The sequence below is a fragment of the Melospiza georgiana genome, chromosome 28 (assembly GCF_028018845.1).
Source record: "Melospiza georgiana isolate bMelGeo1 chromosome 28, bMelGeo1.pri, whole genome shotgun sequence".
In the NCBI taxonomy this organism is placed as follows: domain Eukaryota; kingdom Metazoa; phylum Chordata; class Aves; order Passeriformes; family Passerellidae; genus Melospiza; species Melospiza georgiana.
Genome location: NC_080457.1, coordinates 3,875,923 through 3,892,482, shown reverse-complemented (window position 1 = coordinate 3,892,482; position 16,560 = coordinate 3,875,923). Strand labels below are relative to the sequence as shown.

At 51.9% G+C, this 16,560-nt stretch overlaps 4 pseudogenes; all 4 read left to right on the top strand.

Annotated features, from left to right (window-relative positions):
* The first annotated feature begins 3,824 nt into the window (after nt 1-3,824).
* Nucleotides 3,825-4,600, top strand: LOC131094028 (feather keratin Cos2-2-like; annotated as a pseudogene).
* Nucleotides 4,601-7,325: 2,725 nt separating this feature from the next.
* Nucleotides 7,326-8,132, top strand: LOC131094027 (feather keratin Cos2-2-like; annotated as a pseudogene).
* A 2,770-nt stretch (nt 8,133-10,902) lies between these two features.
* Nucleotides 10,903-11,678, top strand: LOC131094026 (feather keratin Cos2-2-like; annotated as a pseudogene).
* Nucleotides 11,679-14,440: 2,762 nt separating this feature from the next.
* LOC131094100 (feather keratin Cos2-2-like) lies at nt 14,441-15,213 on the top strand (annotated as a pseudogene).
* Nucleotides 15,214-16,560: the final 1,347 nt, after the last annotated feature.

The following is a 16,560-nucleotide window of genomic DNA, read 5'->3' as shown; positions in this document are numbered from 1 at the left end:
GGCAAGGAGTATGAGACTGACGCCCAGTTCCTGAAAACTTCAACAAAACCAAACCCACAGAAATGACACAGGTGAACATATTTGTCCACAGAGGATGCTGCCAAGTGACGGTATGAGCATGTCAAATGCACCCAGCATTGGTTTTGCCCAGGAAATCCTTGAATCTCTAATTCGAGCATTTAGAGAAATGATCCTTCATTTAGGAAAGCAGAGAGAATTGGCCAGGAAATGAAAAGGCAGCAGTGCAGGAAATCAGGACACAGCCCCTGCCATTAACTGGGATGGTTCATATTTGACAGGTACTGGTCAGAAAATTATGATTCAACAAAGGTGCCTCTGGGCCTGAGGCAGGTCAGGACTGCTATAAAAGGCAGCCCAAGTCTCTGTTCTCACATCCATTTCTCTCACCTCCTCCTCAGGAATCAGGTGAGTGGGAAGCCTCTTCTCTGCATCCTGGTGCTGCTACTTCAAGAGCAGCTCTTGCCGGAGACCTGTGGGTTTCAGCTGAGATAGCCTGATGCAAGGCTGGGAGCTGCTTGTGCTGGGAGAGGGCAGGGGAGAGAAGGTCTTGTGCAGACAGAGAGAGGCTGGGACATGGCTCAGGTGGCTCCTGGACTTTGAGCTGGGCACTGCATTGGGGGAGAGGACGTGCCTTGGCTGCAGGGTGTTTGGGTGCAGTGCTACTTCTCATGTGTCCTCACTTTGTGCTTCTCCCTTTCCTACCATCCTAGGTGCACCTGTGACTGTCAGCCATGTCCTGCTGCAAGCCCTGTGACCCTTGCTGCCAGCCCTGTGGCCCCTGCCCACTGGCCAGCAGCTGCAATGAGTGCTGTGTCAGGCAGTGCCAGAGCTCCCACGTTGTCATTGAGCCGCCTGCTGTGCTAGTGACCCTGCCTGGGCCCATCCTCAGCTCCTCCCCACAGAACACCGCCGTGGGATCCTCCACCTCTGCTGCTGTTGGCAACATCCTCAGCTGTGGCGGAGTGCCCATCAGCTCTGGGGGCTTTGACATCTCCTGCATCACCAACTGCTATGGTGGCAGCAGATGCCGTCCCTGCTAAACCTGCTGGCAATGTCTTTCCGGCATGAACACCCAAGACTTCAAGGCTTGGTATTGGGCAGGAAATAGAGCTTCAGAAAATTGTATTTAGAGCTTTGGACCATCCCTTCCTTGTGCAATTCTCTTCTCCTTTTCAGTCCTTCACTCTCCAAGGCAGTCTAGTCTGGACCTGCCATCCTTCCTACCTCTGCACAGCAATGCAAAGAACACCACATGGGACCTCCATCTTAGCGGCTGCTCCTGATGCTCTCTGTGAGCCCTTTCCTTCTGCAAACTTATTAAAACTGTATTGCATTCAAGCCTTTCTCTCTGAGTCGTCTGTTGTTCTGGGGCACCTCCTCCAGTTTGCCCAATAAGAAGGGGGGAGAATGCAGTGTTTGGGGCTCTCTAGAGAGGAATCTTTTTTGGTGCCCTTTTCTCTTGGGGCTGATGGAGAACATCCCTGGCTACTCAGCATCCAAAGGTCATCATGGTGACATTGGCCCCAAAGGAGTGGGAATGGAAAACAACACCACCAAGGGACAGCCCACAGCTCATCTCTTCCCATCCTTCCTTCTTTGCCTCGCCTACGGCCTGTGGCCCGCATTCCGGGGACAAGGAGATGAGATCCAAACCTCACACAGTCCCTCAGCACTCAGCAGGGCGCTGCTGCTGCCCAGATATGCAGGGGTGAGGGGACGGCACCTCCGGGCACAGCCAGCAGGGGCGCTGCTGGCTCCTGGCCGCGCAGGGTGTGTGCAATGATTCCCCCATGCCAGCAGAGGGCGCTGTAGTGCAAGCTCGGGGGTCACGCAGCAATGGTGGTGTGACTGAGATGGGAAGGGATGGAAGAAATGCCTTGCTTTAAAAAACCTGAGGGGCAGCTGATCCTGGTGCCCCATCAGGACTCTCAGGAGCAGCAAGCTAGAAGAGCAGGAAAGAGTAAAATCCTGCCGTAGTGGACAAGATCTATCAGAAGCTCTGCAGCTGTAGCTGGAACTGGAGGAGTTCCTAGCAGGCCAGGGCTACAGTGCACCAAAACCCAGAGCATTGCTGAAGAAGAAACATGGGCCCAACAGTGGCAGCCGAGCTCCAAACAAAGCAAGGAAAGCTCAAGTGGGGATCCCAAGCACCTGAACATATGGTGAAAAGTCCCTCTTTTAGTGACATAGAGTGTTAAACAGGTCCCAGTGCAACGGCTGCTCTTACAAGCAGAGCTCCACTCGCAGAAGAAGAAAGGCAGCAGGAGAGGGAAACCCGCAGTTCTGACAAATGCTCCGCACAGCGCTATGGTCCCTTTGCCCACTGAAAAGAGAAAGACAGTAAGGGGCTGCACGCACTCCCATTTTCACAGTCGTAATATCTCGACATCTCTGGCCTCCAGGACAAACCCTAGATAAGAGAAATCCAGCCAGATACCCATCACCCCTGAGCTTGGCCACTTCTTTCCTCTTTCTTAAGTACCCAGTCATTATTGTTTCCTAGCAAATTTTGGGATAAAATTCCCAGAGGAAAAAAAATCAAACAAAAAGATTATAACCATCAACAGCTTCTAAAAGGAAGGGAGGAGCACTCACCTATGCTATGTGGTAGATCCAACTGACCTAAATCTCACAGCAGAGCAACAGCTGAATATGGGTTCCTTTGGTCCAAGAACAATTTCCTGGGGGGTCTCAGTCATACTCAGTCAGCACCAGGTTGCTGAGATGTAGAAGAGCATCTGCCATTTGCCTGGACAGGAGAAACCTGTGTCCCACCCTGGACACCAGCATTGCTGGACACCAGCAATGTTCCACCAGAAGGGGATCCACTGAATGATAACAACCTGCAGAAGTGGGAAGACTGCCTTGGTGTTTCTCCCTCTCCAGAAAACAAGAAACAGAGAGTGCAGGAGACAGAAACTGATTTCAGTGCTAGCTCTCTGACAGCTTCAAGCTGTGACCATTTTGCTGTAGATTCCATACAAAGTGATATTAGTGATGGCAAAGGAAACATCTTTCTCTCTGAGATCACGAACACTCCAGGGAAGAGTTCTGTTGCTCTGACCTGCACATGCCCTAAGGACGGTCACCCATGCACAGAATGATGCACATATGCTCAAACACACTTCAAACACACCAGCATGTAATAATGCAAAGATCTGTATGCACACACAGAGTCAGCAAAGACTCGGGAACAGACAGAAAAAGTGTGCAGTTCTGGGAACTCTGCCGAGGACATACCGGGGACAAGAGTGGCAGAAAATTACTCAGGTATCCTTGTCAAGGTTCAGGCCCCCGACAACTCCTGATATTACCAGAGGACCCACAGAGAGTGCACAGAAAGACGATGAGGAAGGACACCTAATTTTTCCCTGGGCACTGTTTGACTAGCAACAGGGTCCAACCCTCCCAGCAGAAGCAGTCCTGTGTGCAACAGGAAATGATCATGGTGGAGAGATGGGAAAAGCAACTGAAAATTATGTGTCATGACCCCTCACATGGCAGTCCTTGGGCATGTGGGCAAGAAGCACGAGACTGACGCCCAGTTCCTGACAATTTGGACAAAACCAAACCCACAGGAATGACACAGGTAAACATATATTTCTGCAGAGAATGCTGCCAGCTGACGGCCTGAGCATTCCAAATGCACCCAGCATTGGTTTTCCCAAGAAATCCTTGAATCTCTCATCCCAGCCCACAGAGAAATGACCCTTCATGTAGGAAAGCACAGAGAATTAGCCGGGAAATGAAAAGGCAGCAGTGCAGGAAACTAGGACTGAATCCCTAACATTAACTGGGATTGGTGCACGTTTGACATGAGCTGGCCAGAAAATTGTGGCTTCCACTAAGGAGCCTCTGGGCCTGAGGCAGGTCAGGACTGCTATAAAAGGCAGCCCAAATCTCTGCCCTCTCATCCACTTCTCTAGACTCCTCTACAGGAATCAAGTGAGTGTCAAGCCTCTTCTCTTCTTCCTCCTCTGGCTGCTGCTTCAAGAGCAGCTCTTGCCTGAGACCTTTGGGTTTCAGCTGACAGGGCTGGTGCAAGCCAGGGAGCGGCTTTTGCTGGGAAAAGGCAGGGGAGAGAAGGTCTTGTGCAGACGGAGAGAGGCTGGGAGTTGGCTGAGGTGGCTCCTGGGCTTTGAGCTGGGCACTGCAATGGGACCAGGAGTGCCTTGGCTTCCGGGTGTTTGGGTGCAGTGCTACATCTCACGTGTCCTCACTTTGTGCTTCGCCGTTCCTTCCATCCTAGGTGCACCTGTGAGCCCGAGCCATGTCCTGCTGCAAGCCCTGTGACCCTTGCTGCCAGCCCTGTGGCCCCTGCCCTCTGGCCAGCAGCTGCAATGAGTGCTGTGTCAGGCAGTGCCAGAGCTCCCACGTTGTCATTGAGCCGCCTGCTGTGCTGGTGACCCTGCCTGGGCCCATCCTCAGCTCCTCCCCACAGAACACCGCCGTGGGATCCTCCACCTCGGCTGCTGTTGGCAATATCCTCAGCTGTGGCGGAGTGCCCATCAGCTCTGGGGGCTTTGACATCTCCTGCATCACCAACTGCTATGGTGGCAGCAGATGCCGTCCCTGCTAAACCTGCTGGCAATGTCTTCCGACAGGAACACCCAAGACTTCAAAGTATGGTTTTGGGCAGTAAATAGAGCTTCAGAAAATTCTATTTAGAACATCAGACCACTCCTTCCTTATTCCATTCTCCTCTCCATTTCAGTCCCTCACGCTCCAAGGCAGTCTAGTGTGGACCTGCCACGATTCCTTCATCTGCAGAGCCGTGCACAGAACACCACATGGGAGCTCCATCTTAGTGGCTGCTCCTGGTGCTCTCTGCGAGCCATCTCCTTTTCTTCTTTCAACATATTAAAACTGTCTTGCATTCAAGCCTTTGTGTCTGAGTTGTGTGTTGTTCTGGGACATCTCCTCCATTTTGCTCAGGAAAAAGCTGGAGAAAGTAATGTTTGGGGCTCGCTTCAGTGGATTTTCTTTTTGCCCTTTTCATTGGAGCTGATGGAGAACATGCCTGGCCACTTGACAGCCAAAGGCCATCATGAAGGTTTTGGCTCCATAGGAGTGGGGATGGGAAACAAAAACGCAAGGGGACAGTCCACAACTCATCTCTTCCTATCCTTCCTTCATTGCTTGGCCTGGGGACCTGTGGCCAGCACTCTGGAGAACAAGGAGATGAGACCCAAACCTCACACAGTCCCTCAGCACTCGGCAGGGCCCAGCCACTGCCGAGACACGCAGGGCTGAGGGGACCGCACCTCTGGGCACAGCCAGCAGGGGCGCTGCTGGCTCCTGGCCACGCAGGGCGCATGTGATGATTCCCCATGGCAACAGAGGGCGCTGTGGTGCGAGCGATGGGGCCATGCGGTAATGGCAGCTTGACCGAGACGGGCAGGGATGGAAGAAAGGCTTTGGTTTACAATCCTAAAGGGCAGCTGATCCCAGTGTCCCATATGGACCCTGGGGGGCAGAAAGCTGGAATGGCAGGAACGAGCAAATATTCCAGGGTAGTGGATGAGATTTATCTGGATCTCTGCAGCTGTGGCTGGAACTGTGGGATGTCTCAGCAGGCAGGGGCTGCATAGCTACATTGTAGCAAAATCCAGAGCAGTGCTGAAGAAGCAGCAGGGGTCCTTCAGTGGAGTCCTGACCCTAACATTGCAAGGAAAGGCGGGGTACGGGATTCTGAGCACCTGGACATATGGATATAAGGTGAAAAGTCCCTCTTTTACTGAGGTAGAGTGTTAACAAGGTTCCAAATCAATGCCTGCTCCTATGAGCAGAGCTCCACGCACAGTAAAAGAAAGGCAGCAGGAGACAGAACCCTACAGTGGTGATGAATTCTCCCCACAACTCTGCATTGTCTCTCCCTTACAAAAGCTGAGAGACAAAGAGAGCCAGGGGCTGCAACCAAGCCCGTCTTGCCAGTCCAAATGTCTCAGCATCTCTGGCCAAAGGAGAAACCCTCAGATAAGAGAAGTGCATCCTAATGCCCTTCTCACCTGAACTTCGCCACTTCTTTTCTCTTTCTATAGTACCCAGTCATTAATGTTTCCTAGAAAATTTTGGGATAAAATTCCTTGAGGGAAAAGAATCAAAAAAAAGTTGAGCACCATCAACAGCTTCTAAAGGGAAGGGAGCAGCACTACCCTATGCTAAGTGGGTAGATCCAACTGTCCTATATCTCACGGTAGAGAAACACCTGAATATGGGTTCCTTTCATCCAAGAAAAATTTCCTAGGCAGTCTTAGCCCAGCTAGGTCTGCGCCGGGATGCTGACATGTAGAAATGCATTGGCCTGGACAGGAGGAGCCAGTGTCCCGCCCTGGCCTCCTGCAACCTTCTACCAGAAGGGGATCCACTAAATGATAACAACCTGCAGAAGTGGGCAGGCTGTCTTGGTGTTTCTCCCTCTCCAGAAAAGAAGAAATGGAGAGTGCAGGAGGCAGAAGATGATTTCAGTGCTAGTTCTCTGCCAGCTGGAAGTCATGCCCATTCAGCTGTAGATTCCATACAAAGAGCCATTCCTGATGGCAAAGGATCTCTATCTGAGATCATGAACACTCCAGGGAAGAGTCCTACTGTGCTGACCTGCACATGCCCTCAGGACGGTCACCCAAGCACAGAAAAATGTACGTGTGCTCAAACACACCAGCCTGGAATAATGCAAAGATCTGTATGGTCCCAGAGAGTCAGCAAAGACTCAGGAACAGCCAGAAAAAAATGTGCAGTTCTGGGAACACCTCTGAGGAGATACCGGGGACAAGTGTGGAAGAAAATTACTCAGGTCTCCTTGAGAAGGATCAGGCCCTAGACAACTCCTGGTAATTTCAGGGAACTCCCAGCGATTACACAGAAAAACCATGAGCCAAAAGACGACAACACAATTTTTCTCTGTGTACTGTTTGAATAGCAAGAGAGTCCATCCCTAGCAGCAGATGCAGAGCTCTGGGCAACAGTGAGTGACCATCATGAAGAGATTGGAAAAAGAAAATGATCTGTCATGTCTCCTCACATGGCATTCCTTGGGTATGTGGGTAAGAAGTATGAGACGGACACCCATTTCCTGACAACCTGGACTAAACAAACCCACAGGAATGAGAAAGGTGAACACATATTTCTGCAGAGGATACTGCCAAGTTATGATCTCAGCATTCCAAATGCACCTGGCATTGGTTTATGCCCAGGAAATCCTTGAATCTCTCATTCCAGCACTTACAGAAATGACCCTTCATGTAGGAAAGCACAAAGAATTAGCAGGGAAATGAAAAGGCAGCAGTACAGGAAACCAGGATTGAATGCCTACCATTAACTGGGATTGGTGCACGTTTGACATGAGCTGGTCAGAAAATTGTGGCTTCTACAAAGGTGCCTGTGGGCCTGAGGCAGGGCAGGACTGCTATAAAAGGCAGCCCAAGTCTCTGCTCTCTCATCCACTTCTCTCACCTCCTCCTCCTCTTCAGGAATCAGGTGAGTGGGAAGCCTCTTCTCTGCATCCTGGTGCTGCTACTTCAAGAGCAGCTCTTGCCGGAGACCTGTGGGTTTCAGCTGAGATAGGCTGATGCAAGGCTGGGAGCTGCTTGTGCTGGGAGAGGGCAGGGGAGAGAAGGTCTTGTGCAGACAGAGAGAGCCTGGGACGTGGCTCAGGTGGCTCCTGGACTTTGAGCTGGGCACTGCATTGGGGGAGAGGAGGTGCCTTGGCTGCAGGGTGTTTGGGTGCAGTGCTACTTCTCATGTGTCCTCACTTTGTGCTTCTCCCTTTCCTACCATCCTAGGTGCACCTGTGACCGTCAGCCATGTCCTGCTGCAAGCCCTGTGACCCTTGCTGCCAGCCCTGTGGCCCCTGCCCGCTGGCCAGCAGCTGCAATGAGTGCTGTGTCAGGCAGTGCCAGAGCTCCCACGTTGTCATTCAGCCGCCTGCTGTGCTGGTGACCCTGCCTGGGCCCATCCTCAGCTCCTCCCCACAGAACACCGCCGTGGGATCCTCCACCTCTGCTGCTGTTGGCAACATCCTCAGCTGTGGCGGAGTGCCCATCAGCTCTGGGGGCTTTGACATCTCCTGCATCACCAACTGCTATGGTGGCAGCAGATGCCGTCCCTGCTAAACCTGCTGGCAATGTCTGCCGGTAAGAATATGGAAGGCTTCAAAGCATGACTTTGGGCAGCAAAATACCGCTTCAGAAAATTGTATTTAGAGCTTTGGATCATCCCTTCCTTATTCTATTCTCCTCTTCATTTCTCTCCCCCCCTTGCCCAGGCAGTCTAATGTGGACCTGCCATCCTTCCTACCTCTGCAGAGCAGTGCAAAGAACTCAACATGGGAGTTCTATCTTAGTGGCTGCTCTTGGTGCTCACTGTGAGCCATTTCCTTTTCTTCTGTAAACTTATTAAAACTGTCATGCATTCAATCCTTTGTCTCTGAGTCGTCTGTTGTTCTGGGGCACCTCCTCCAGTTTGCCCAATAAGAAGGGGGGAGAATGCAGTGTTTGGGGCTCTCTAGAGAGGAATCTTTTTTGGTGCCCTTTTCTCTTGGGGCTGATGGAGAACATCCCTGGCTACTCAGCATCCAATGGTCATCATGGTGACGTTGGCCCCAAAGGAGTGGGAATGGAAAACAACACCACCAAGGGACAGCCCACAACTCATCTCTTCCCATCCTTCCTTCTTTGCCTCACCTACGGCCTGTGGCCAGCATTGCTGGGGACAAGGAGGTGAGATCCAAGCCTCACACAGTCCCTCAGCACTCAGCAGGGCCCAGCTGCTGCCCAGATACGCAGGGGTGAGGGGATGGCACCTCCGGGCACAGCCAGCAGGGGCGCTGCTGGCTCCTGGCCGCGCAGGGTGTGTGCAATGATTCCCCCATGCCAGCAGAGGGCGCTGTAGTGCAAGCTCGGGGGTCACGCAGCAATGGTGGTGTGACTGAGATGGGAAGGGATGGAAGAAATGCCTTGCTTTAAAAAACCTGAGGGGCAGCTGATCCTGGTGCCCCATCAGGACTCTCAGGAGCAGCAAGCTAGAAGAGCAGGAAAGAGTCAAATCCTGCGGTAGTGGACAAGATCTATCAGAAGCTCTGCAGCTGTAGCTGGAACTGGAGGAGTTCCTAGCAGGCCTGGGCTACAGTGCACCAAAACCCAGAGCATTGCTGAAGAAGAAACATGGGCCCAACAGTGGCAGCCGAGCTCCAAACAAAGCAAGGAAAGCTCAAGTGGGGATCCCAAGCACCTGAACATATGGTGAAAAGTCCCTCTTTTAGTGACATAGAGTGTTAAACAGGTCCCAGTGCAACGGCTGCTCTTACAAGCTGAGCTCCACTCGCAGAAGAAGAAAGGCAGCAGGAGAGGGAAACCCGCAGTTCTGACAAATGCTCCGCACAGCGCTATGGTCCCTTTGCCCACTGAAAAGAGAAAGACAGTAAGGGGCTGCACGCACTCCCATTTTCACAGTCGTAATATCTCGACATCTCTGGCCTCCAGGACAAACCCTAGATAAGAGAAATCCAGCCAGATACCCATCACCCCTGAGCTTGGCCACTTCTTTCCTCTTTCTTAAGTACCCAGTCATTATTGTTTCCTAGCAAATTTTGGGATAAAATTGCCAGAGGAAAAAAAATCAAACAAAAAGATTATAACCATCAACAGCTTCTAAAAGGAAGGGAGGAGCACTCACCTATGCTATGTGGTAGATCCAACTGACCTAAATCTCACAGCAGAGCAACAGCTGAATATGGGTTCCTTTGGTCCAAGAACAATTTCCTGGGGGGTCTCAGTCATACTCAGTCAGCACCAGGTTGCTGAGATGTAGAAGTGCATCTGCCATTTGCCTGGACAGGAGAAACCTGTGTCCCACCCTGGACACCAGCATTGCTGGACACCAGCAATGTTCCACCAGAAGGGGATCCACTGAATGCTAACAACCTGCAGAAGTGGGAAGACTGCCTTGGTGTTTCTCCCTCTCCAGAAAACAAGAAACAGAGAGTGCAGGAGACAGAAGCTGATTTCAGTGCTAGTTCTCTGACAGCTTCAAGCTGTGACCATTTTGCTGTAGATTCCATACAAAGTGATATTAGTGATGGCAAAGGAAACATCTTTCTCTCTGAGATCACGAACACTCCAGGGAAGAGTCCTGTTGCTCTGACCTGCACATGCCCTAAGGACGGTCACCCATGCACAGAATGATGCACATATGCTCAAACACACTTCAAACACACCAGCGTGTAATAATGCAAAGATCTGTATGCACACACAGAGCCAGTAAAGACTCAGGAATAGACAGAAAAAGTGTGCAGTTCTGGGAACTCTGCCGAGGAGATACCGGGGACAAGAGTGGAAGAAAATTACTCAGGTATCCTTGTCAAGGTTCAGGCCCCCGACAACTCCTGATATTACCAGAGGACCCACAGAGAGTGCACAGAAAGACGATGAGGAAGGACACCTAATTTTTCCCTGGGCACTGTTTGACTAGCAACAGGGTCCAACCCTCCCAGCAGAAGCAGTCCTGTGTGCAACAGGAAATGATCATGATGGAGAGATGGGAAAAGCAACTGAAAATTATGTCTCATGACCCCTCACATGGCAGTCCTTGGGCATGTGGGCAAGAAGCACGAGACTGACGCCCAGTTCCTGACAATTTGGACAAAACCAAACCCACAGGAATGACACAGGTAAACATATATTTCTGCAGAGAATGCTGCCAGCTGACGGCCTGAGCATTCCAAATGCACCCAGCATTGGTTTTGCCCAGGAAATCCTTGAATCTCTCATCCCAGCCCACAGAGAAATGACCCTTCATGTAGGAAAGCACAGAGAATTAGCCGGGAAATGAAAAGGCAGCAGTGCAGGAAACTAGGACTGAATCCCTAACATTAACTGGGATTGGTGCACGTTTGACATGAGCTGGCCAGAAAATTGTGGCTTTCCCTAAGGAGCCTCTGGGCCTGAGGCTGGGCAGGACTGCTATAAAAGGCAGCCCAAATCTCTGCCCTCTCATCCACTTCTCTAGACTCCTCTACAGGAATCAGGTGAGTGTCAAGCCTCTTCTCTTCTTCCTCCTCTGGCTGCTGCTTCAAGAGCAGCTCTTGCCTGAGACCTTTGGGTTTCAGCTGACAGGGCTGGTGCAAGCCAGGGAGCGGCTTTTGCTGGGAAAAGGCAGGGGAGAGAAGGTCTTGTGCAGACGGAGAGAGGCTGGGACTTGGCTGAGGTGGCTCCTGGGCTTTGAGCTGGGCACTGCAATGGGACCAGGAGTGCCTTGGCTTCCGGGTGTTTGGGTGCAGTGCTACATCTCACATGTCCTCACTTTGTGCTTCGCCGTTCCTTCCATCCTAGGTGCACCTGTGAGCCCGAGCCATGTCCTGCTGCAAGCCCTGTGACCCTTGCTGCCAGCCCTGTGGCCCCTGCCCTCTGGCCAGCAGCTGCAATGAGTGCTGTGTCAGGCAGTGCCAGAGCTCCCACGTTGTCATTGAGCCGCCTGCTGTGCTGGTGACCCTGCCTGGGCCCATCCTCAGCTCCTCCCCACAGAACACCGCCGTGGGATCCTCCACCTCGGCTGCTGTTGGCAACATCCTCAGCTGTGGCGGAGTGCCCATCAGCTCTGGGGGCTTTGACATCTCCTGCATCACCAACTGCTATGGTGGCAGCAGATGCCGTCCCTGCTAAACCTGCTGGCAATGTCTTCCGACAGGAACACCCAAGACTTCAAAGTATGGTTTTGGGCAGGAAATAGAGCTTCAGAAAATTCTATTTAGAACATCAGACCACTCCTTCCTTATTCCATTCTCCTCTCCATTTCAGTCCCTCACTCTCCAAGGCAGTCTAGTGTGGACCTGCCACGATTCCTTCATCTGCAGAGCCGTGCACAGAACACCACATGGGAGCTCCATCTTAGTGGCTGCTCCTGGTGCTCTCTGCGAGCCATCTCCTTTTCTTCTTTCAACATATTAAAATTGTCTTGCATTCAAGCCTTTGTGTCTGAGTTGTGTGTTGTTCTGGGACATCTCCTCCATTTTGCTCAGGAAAAAGCTGGAGAAAGTAATGTTTGGGGCTCGCTTCAGTGGATTTTCTTTTTGCCCTTTTCATTGGAGCTGATGGAGAACATGCCTGGCCACTTGACAGCCAAAGGCCATCATGAAGGTTTTGGCTCCATAGGAGTGGGGATGGGAAACAAAAACGCAAGGGGACAGTCCACAACTCATCTCTTCCTATCCTTCCTTCATTGCTTGGCCTGGGGACCTGTGGCCAGCACTCTGGGGAACAAGGAGATGAGACCCAAACCTCACACAGTCCCTCAGCACTCGGCAGGGCCCAGCCACTGCCGAGACACGCAGGGCTGAGGGGACCGCACCTCTGGGCACAGCCAGCGGGGGCGCTGCTGGCTCCTGGCCACGCAGGGCGCATGTGATTATTCCCCCATGGCAACAGAGGGCGCTGTGGTGCGAGCGATGGGGCCATGCGGTAATGGCAGCTTGACCGAGACGGGCAGGGATGGAAGAAAGGCTTTGGTTTACAATCCTAAAGGGCAGCTGATCTCAGTGTCCCATATGGACCCTGGGGGGCAGAAAGCTGGAATGGCAGGAACGAGCAAATATTCCAGGGTAGTGGATGAGATTTATCTGGATCTCTGCAGCTGTGGCTGGAACTGTGGGATGTCTCAGCAGGCAGGGGCTGCATAGCTACATTGTAGCAAAATCCAGAGCAGTGCTGAAGAAGCAGCAGGGGTCCTTCAGTGGAGTCCTGACCCTAACATTGCAAGGAAAGGCGGGGTACGGGATTCTGAGCACCTGGACATATGGATATAAGGTGAAAAGTCCCTCTTTTACTGAGGTAGAGTGTTAACAAGGTTCCAAATCAATGCCTGCTCCTATGAGCAGAGCTCCACGCACAGTAAAAGAAAGGCAGCAGGAGACAGAACCCTACAGTGGTGATGAATTCTCCCCACAACTCTGCATTGTCTCTCCCTTACAAAAGCTGAGAGACAAAGAGAGCCAGGGGCTGCAACCAAGCCCGTCTTGCCAGTCCAAATGTCTCAGCATCTCTGGCCAAAGGAGAAACCCTCAGATAAGAGAAGTGCATCCTAATGCCCTTCTCACCTGAACTTCGCCACTTCTTTTCTCTTTCTATAGTACCCAGTCATTAATGTTTCCTAGAAAATTTTGGGATAAAATTCCTTGAGGGAAAAGAATCAAAAAAAAGTTGAGCACCATCAACAGCTTCTAAAGGGAAGGGAGCAGCACTACCCTATGCTAAGTGGGTAGATCCAACTGTCCTATATCTCACAGTAGAGAAACACCTGAATATGGGTTCCTTTTTTCATCCAAGAAAAATTTCCTAGGCAGTCTTAGCCCAGCTAGGTCTGCGCCGGGATGCTGACATGTAGAAATGCATTGGCCTGGACAGGAGGAGCCAGTGTCCCGCCCTGACCACCTGCAACCTTCTACCAGAAGGGGATCCACCAAATGATAACAACCTGCAGAAGTGGGCAGGCTGTCTTGGTGTTTCTCCCTCTCCAGAAAAGAAGAAATGGAGAGTGCAGGAGGCAGAAGATGATTTCAGTGCTAGTTCTCTGCCAGCTGGAAGTCATGCCCATTCAGCTGTAGATTCCATACAAAGAGCCATTCCTGATGGCAAAGGATCTCTATCTGAGATCATGAACACTCCAGGGAAGAGTCCTACTGCGCTGACCTGCACATGCCCTCAGGACGGTCACCCAAGCACAGAAAAATGTACGTGTGCTCAAACACACCAGCCTGGAATAATGCAAAGATCTGTATGGTCCCAGAGAGTCAGCAAAGACTCAGGAACAGCCAGAAAAAAATGTGCAGTTCTGGGAACACCTCTGAGGAGATACCGGGGACAAGTGTGGAAGAAAATTACTCAGGTCTCCTTGAGAAGGATCAGGCCCTAGACAACTCCTGGTAATTTCAGGGAACTCCCAGCGATTACACAGAAAAACCATGAGCCAAAAGACGACAACACAATTTTTCTCTGTGTACTGTTTGAATAGCAAGAGAGTCCATCCCTAGCAGCAGATGCAGAGCTCTGGGCAACAGTGAGTGACCATCATGAAGAGATTGGAAAAAGAAAATTATCTGTCATGTCTCCTCACATGGCATTCCTTGGGTATGTGGGTAAGAAGCATGAGACGGACACCCATTTCCTGACAACCTGGACTAAACAAACCCACAGGAATGACAAAGGTGAACACATATTTCTGCAGAGGATGCTGCCAAGTTATGATCTCAGCATTCCAAATGCACCTGGCATTGGTTTATGCCCAGGAAATCCTTGAATCTCTCATTCCAGCACTTACAGAAATGACCCTTCATGTAGGAAAGCACAAAGAATTAGCAGGGAAATGAAAAGGCAGCAGTACAGGAAACCAGGATTGAATGCCTACCATTAACTGGGATTGGTGCACGTTTGACATGAGCTGGTCAGAAAATTGTGGCTTCTACAAAGGTGCCTGTGGGCCTGAGGCAGGGCAGGACTGCTATAAAAGGCAGCCCAAGTCTCTGCTCTCTCATCCACTTCTCTCACCTCCTCCTCTTCAGGAATCAGGTGAGTGGGAAGCCTCTTCTCCTCTGCATCCTCCTGCTGCAGCTTCAAGAGCATGTCTTGCCTGAGACCTGTGGGGTTCAGCTGACAGGGGCTGCTGCAAGGCTGGGAGCTGCTTGTGCTGGGAGAGGGCAGGGGAGAGAAGGTCTTGTGCAGACAGAGAGAGCCTGGGACTTGGCTGAGGTGACTCCTGGGCTTTGACCTGCACCCTGCAATGGGGGCCAGGGTGTGCCTTGGCTGCAGGGTGTTTGGGTGCAGTGCGACTTCTCTTGTGTCCTCACTTTGTGCTTCTCCCTGCCCTCTGTGCCAGGTACACCTGTGACCGTGAACCATGTCCTGCTGCAAGCCCTGTGACCCTTGCTGCCAGCCCTGTGGCCCCTGCCCGCTGGCCAGCAGCTGCAATGAGTGCTGTGTCAGGCAGTGCCAGAGCTCCCACGTTGTCATTGAGCCACCTGCTGTGCTGGTGACCCTGCCTGGGCCCATCCTCAGCTCCTCCCCACAGAACACCGCCGTGGGATCCTCTACCTCTGCTGCTGTTGGCAACATCCTCAGCTGTGGTGGAGTGCCCATCAGCTCTGGGGGCTTTGACATCTCCTGCATCACCAACTGCTATGGTGGCAGCAGATGCCGTCCCTGCTAAACCTGCTGGCAATGTCTGCCGGCAAGAATACGGAAGGCTTCAAAGCATGACTTTGGGCAGCAAAATACCGCTTCAGAAAATTGTATTTAGAGCTTTGGATCATCCCTTCCTTGTTCTATTCTCCTCTTCATTTCTCTCCCCCCCTTGCCCAGGCAGTCTAATGTGGACCTGCCATCCTTCCTACCTCTGCAGAGCAGTGCAAAGAACTCAACATGGGAGTTCTATCTTAGTGGCTGCTCTTGGTGCTCACTGTGAGCCATTTCCTTTCCTTCTGTAAACTTATTAAAACTGTCTTGCATTCAAGCCTTTGTGTCTGAGTCGTCTGTTGTTCTGGGGCAACTCCTCCAGTATGCCCAATAAGAAAGGGCGAGAATGCAGTGTTTGGGGCTCTCTAGAGAGGAATCTTTTTTGGTGCCCTTTTCTCTTGGGGCTGATGGAGAACATCCCTGGCTACTCAGCATCCAATGGTCATCATGGTGACGTTGGCCCCAAAGGAGTGGGAATGGAAAACAACACCACCAAGGGACAGCCCACAACTCATCTCTTCCCATCCTTCCTTCTTTGCCTCACCTACGGCCTGTGGCCAGCATTGCTGGGGACAAGGAGATGAGATCCAAGCCTCACACAGTCCCTCAGCACTCAGCAGGGCCCAGCTGCTGCCCAGACACGCAGGGCTGAGAGGACGGCACCTCCGGGCACAGCCAGCAGGGCCGCTGCTGACTCCCGGCCAGGCAGGGCATGTGCGATGATTCCCCCATGGCAGCAGAGGGCGCTGTGTCTCGAGCTCGGTGGTCATGCGTTAATGGTGTCTTGACCGAGATGGGATGAGATTGAAGGAAGGCTTTGCTTTACAATCCTATGGGGCAGCTGATCCAAATGCCCCAGCTGGACTCACGGGAGCTGCAACCTAGAATGGCTGGAATGAGTTATAATCCCGCGATGGTGGATTAGACATATTGTAAGCTCTGCAGCTGTAGCATGATCTGTGGGATATCTCAACAGGCAGGGGTCTATGGTGCAGCAAAACCCAGATTAGAGCCAAAGAGGCAGCAGGGGCCCAGCAGAGGTAGCTCGGCTCCTAGCAGTGCTAGGAAAGGCGCGGTGGCATTCCGAACACCTGAACATATGGTGAAAACTGCCTGTTTTAGAGAGGTGGAGTGTTAACATGGTCCGAGTGCAACAGCTGCTCTTACGGCAGAGCACAACTCACAGTAGAAAAAAGGTAGCAGGAGACTGAACTCCATAGTAGTGACAAATTCTCCCCAGAGCGCAGCAGTCTCTCTCTGCTCCAAAAGCAGAGAGAGAAAGAGTGCCGGAGTCTGCAGCCAACCCCATTATCCCAGACCA